The 5255-nt window shown below is 37.4% G+C and overlaps 1 pseudogene; it reads left to right on the top strand.

Moving 5' to 3' along the window:
* Positions 1-961: 961 nt before the first annotated feature.
* On the top strand, positions 962-4466 carry LOC120169812 (annotated as a pseudogene).
* Positions 4467-5255: the final 789 nt, after the last annotated feature.

The following is a 5255-nucleotide window of genomic DNA, read 5'->3' as shown; positions in this document are numbered from 1 at the left end:
ACAATTATTTGATTTCTTGCTTTTTTTCTTATATTTTGCTCATCTTTAATTTTTCTCTTGTTGTATATATAGAGTTATAATCTACTTATATTACATAAAATAAATATTTTATTATTATTTTATAATCTTTAAATTTAAATAAATAAATGATTTAAATTTAATAAAAAATTATAACCCTAAATAAATATTTTCAACTCACAATAAAATAATGTTCTTTTAGAGTAGATTTAGAGATTAAAGTTTTGAGATTTTGTATTTAGGGTTTAGGGCCAGGGCTAAGGTTTTTAGCACATGTGAGCTTGGAATTTGGGTTGGGATTTTTAAGGTTCTCGGGGTTTAGAATTTATTTTAAAGTTTAGGATTAGAATAAAAAATAGATTTTACTTTTATTGATAAATAAATATATTACGGTTAAATTCTATATAAAATTTCTGAAAATTTTCTCGAATAAATATATATATGATTGATGAGATCTAAGTGCAACATTTCAATCGGGCCTAAAAGTTTTTTTTTATCGGTATCTGTTAAAAGATAAATCTAAACTATTTAATGTTAAATTTTTATAACGCTAATATTTCTAATACTCAATTTCGAGAAATCAAAAAATAACAATAATTTGTATCGGTTGGCTCGTGTTAGAAGCTTAAAGCTTATGGTGTTTTCAATTACTGAACTAATTAAAAGTATTTATTATAATAATTTATTTCATCCCACAAATTATTATAGTAAGAATTTTGAGTTATTAATCCATTAAACCTGGCGAGGTTTGCTCCCTTCCACAATTCCACAACGAAAGCAAGAACAACAACAACCAATTTCGTAGTTTTCAGATTTCTTCACTTTCAAAACTAAGAAAAGTTTGTCTTACTTTTCCCCCATTTCTCTTCTTTCTATCTTGATTAGCTTTCCCATGTCTTCTCTTTATTTGGTTGCAAGTTAAAGAGAGTATTTTTGCATGCTTCTTGGAAAGACTCTTAATTTACCTTAAAAAAAACCAAACCTTTCCTCTACAAACTGCTTTACTGGTTTTGTTCTTAAAAAGAGGAAGCAAAGATGTTGCAAAGAGCTGCTAGCAATGCCTACTCATGGTGGATGGCTAGCCATATCAGAACAAAGCAATCAAAGTGGATGGAACAAAACCTTCAAGGTAAATAATACATATACTGGGCTTTTGTTTTTGTTTTCTTGACGTTGAATGCATAAGTATTTATGGGTTTCTGGCTTTTTTGTCTTTGATTTTCTCATTTGAACGTGGATTTTAATTTGTGGATGAAAAAAATTGGCTTAAATTAGGGGTGTGTTTTATCTGTATGATTTGGAAAACTGGGAAATTTTGTAGATATGGAGGAAAAGGTAACTGCAGTACTTAAACTCATCCAAGAAGATGGAGACTCCTTTATCCAGAAAGCGGAAATGTACTACAGAAAGAGACCCGAGATCATAAGTTTCGTCGAAGAATTTTTCCGAGCCTACCGTGCGTTAGCCGAACGATACGATCACTTGTCGACCGAGCTACAGAACGCCAACAACACCATCGCTTCCATTTGTCCCGATCAAGTCTGTGGCTTGGACGACGACGACTTCGATTGTGAACCGAAGTTCCCAAAAAAGGCTCCGGATAACACAGGCAAAGTCCCCAAGGCTCCTAAGGTTCCCGTCAAAGAATTGAAGTTCATAACGAACACGAAGAAGAAAGTGCAAGAGAAGAAGAAGTCGAAACCGTCTGCCCCTTCGGCTAAGAAGTCCGGTTTGACGAAGGAGGAGGGAATCGGCGAGATCGATCGGATTCAGAAGCGGATCCTGACGCTGCAGACCGAGAAGGAATTTGTCAAAAGTTCTTACGAGAGTAGATCGGCCAAGTACAGGGAGGTTGATAATGAGATCAAAGAACTGCAGGGTAAGGTTGATCGTTTGCAGGATGAATTCGGTGAAAGTAAGGTGATCGAAGACGACGATGCTCGGAATTTAATGGAGGCGACAGCCTTGAAATCGTGCAAGGAGACACTGGATCAACTGAAACAGGCGCAGCAGAGATCGGCGGAAGAATTCGAAGTCGAGCGAAAGAGGACCAAAGTATCGAGGGAGAAGGTGGATGCTTTGAAGAATTGTTCCTCTCGATTGAATCCGCCGCGGAATTAACAAGGATAGCGGAACAAAGGGCGAAGAAAAGGGAAGCGAACGTGCATAACATTGTCGGAAAGCCGAAGGACAATGTGGAGTCGGAGGCCGGCGATACTGATTCCGAGGCAGACGTGCCGGACAAGATCGATGTGCTGGTGAATAAGGTGACGAGCTTAGAAACTACAAATTTGTCTCAGGCAGCTCTACTTCAGAGATTGAAATGGGAAAATGATGAACTCGTAGCCCTTACTCAGAGCCTAGAAGATGGTAAGGCGAACCTGGTGGATGGAAAGCAGGATTTGAAGGGGAAGATGATCGACTTGGAGCTTAAGTGGCAAGCCATTCAGGATTTGAACCATACTGTTGAAAACTTGACGAACAATATGCAATCTCGTTTCAATGATGCACATTCTAATCTTGATGAACTTTTCCAGAACGTAAAGCCGATCGAGAATCTCAAAAGCTCGTCCGAATTGTGGAAGAACGAAACCAAAGAGAAGCCGAAGAAGGCGAAAGCAGGGAAAGAGTTTTTGGAGCCGAAAGCGACGAGTTCTCCGGCCGAAACCAAGTCCAAATCCGAGAAAGGGTCTGAAAGGTCTCAACATGTTGCAACTGACAGTGCTGATGCGTCGAAAGAAGTACATTCCGTCCCGAAAGCTACAAATGAAGGAGATGAAAGTTCTAAGGTTTCCAAAACCTTTGATTCGAAGGCAATGGCTCAAGTTGTGAGGCAATCTTCGTCACTTATAGCCAAATCTGATTCGAAAGAAAATGAATTAGCTACACTGTCTCAGGCATTGGAGGAAACCAAGAAGCAGCTCATGGAACTCAAAACGAATCATCAGAATGAACTGTTCGAGATAACATTGGAGTTAAAAGAATTGAAGGACCTTAATTCCAAGAAAGACAAACAGATTCGATCTTTACGTTTGAAAGCATGCCGAGGCCAGACTGGTATCGGTAAGTCCAAGGATGAAGGAGCTGATGAATTCCAAGAATGGCATGAAACAAAAACAATAGATCCGCCGGTTAAGAAACAAGTGAAAGAAGTAGAAGAAGACTTGATCCCCAAGCCAGTCTACGAGTCCAAACCTATATCCGCCATTGAAGAAAAGTTCAGAACCGACATCGACGAACTACTAGAAGAGAACTTGGACTTCTGGTACAGATTCAGCTCGACATTATACGAACTACAAAAGTACCAATCCGGGGTTAAAGATTTAGAGGCCGAGGTACTAAAACTAGAGGAAAGGCAGAGGAGCGAGGGAAGTAGCACCTCGAAATACTCGGTAAAATCAGGCGTTCGACCATTGTATAAGCACTTGAGAGAAATGCAGACCGAACTGAATCTGTGGATCGATAAAGCCGAGTCACTGAAAGACGAGCTGAAGAACAGGTCGGCGTCTCTATGTGAAATCCAAGAGGAGATCACCAAGGCATTGAAAGCCAGTGCCGAAGACGACGAGATCCGGTTCACAAGCTACCAGGCCGCCAAGTTCCAAGGCGAAATACTGAACATGAAGCAAGAGAACAAGAGGGTGGGCGACGAACTGCAAGCTGGATTAGACCTGGCGATATCGTTGCAGCGAGACGCGGATAGAGCATTGACCAAGTTGAGTGACGACTGGGGACTATCGGGTCCAAAGAGCCAGCAAGGCGGCCCGTTGGAAGTCCGTTCCAACATACCGTTGAGGTCGTTTATCTTCGGTGCGAAACAAAAGAAACAAAAGACGTCCATTTTCTCAGTGGTTCAACCTGCGCTGCAAAAGAAGCAGCATCATAAATCAGGACATAGCAGTAGTGGTAGATAAATGGTTTGCTAACTGCGCAATCGGGAAGAAGATTATGGTAAAAAAAAGAACACTAGCATGCACAGGGCATAGTGTAAGAAACTAGCAACGTTAAGCATTACAGCATTGCTTTTTCAAATTCTTTAAAAGGAGAGAAATCAAATTTTGTCCTTGTATTTTTATTGTCATAAATCTCATGAGCCTTTTTATTCTATTCTTGTAGAACATTCATTAATTCTGTCAAACTAATCTTTGATAAATCTTTACTGTTTTCCAACGTTAAAATAATAGCTTTAGACTGCCACGATCTGCTTTTGCCACCATCGTCTACGAGCCCTTTTTCTCTAGTACGATCTATCGTTGCTCTTTATGTTAAATCTTGGTTTATCGTCTGTGTTAGTTCGTCGGGAAGTAAATATGGCAGCGGATTTCATGGCTAAACTCACTGATTCTCACAGGCCTTCGATTACAATCTTTGATTCTCCCCCGGCATCTCTACAAGGACTTTTAGCGAGAGACATTTCTGGACCTCCCTATAGTCATATAAAACGTTGATGTACTGGCTTCGGCCTCCTCTCTCATTAAAAAAAAACATAATTTTCATTAGATTAAGTAGCGATGACAAAATCTGAACCTCCCAATAGATTTTGAATCATTTTTTTTTTCCGAATGAAGTGATTTTTTTATTAGTTTGAGATGATTAAAAGTAGTGTTTTTTTCAGATTTTTCTTAACTATCGATAAAATACACCCTTTAAACGCAGTTATGTAAACTCGAACTTTTAAGGAGAATAATATTTTTCTTTTAACGAGAAGAGGTGGTTTAATGAGTTCACAAGATAACCTTTCTAAAAGTAAATATAAAACAATTATGACAATTGTGTCTCGTTTTGTATCATTTCATTGTATGAGATTACCATTTTACTTTTATACATATAATTATTAAAGGATAAAATTATAAAAATGTGTTATATAAACGACCTAAGTAATTTTATGTTTTAAATGTTATGTTTAGATAATTGTTATATATATATATATATTTGAAGAATTATACTTCAATATTATTTACATTTAAAACAGTTAAAAGATATATATCATTAAATAAAATTAAATAAAGACCGGACAAAAATAAATATATGTAACATCGATAAAATAGATATGTGATAAAATAGAATATGCCAATTGTGTAATAGATTTGATAACATTCTCTCATTTCACTTCAATGTTATCCCTAAAATTAAGTTTTACATCGCCCATTTGCAAACAACAATAAACCCTACCATACCCCCAATAACAAGTTGATTTAATGGAATAATAATTATATCTCTTATATAATATTAAGAGT

This window comes from Hibiscus syriacus, unplaced genomic scaffold (assembly GCF_006381635.1).
Source record: "Hibiscus syriacus cultivar Baekdansim isolate YM2019G1 unplaced genomic scaffold, ASM638163v2 tig00111769_pilon, whole genome shotgun sequence".
NCBI classification, from domain to species: domain Eukaryota; kingdom Viridiplantae; phylum Streptophyta; class Magnoliopsida; order Malvales; family Malvaceae; genus Hibiscus; species Hibiscus syriacus.
This window is presented reverse-complemented; position numbering and strand designations above follow the sequence as displayed.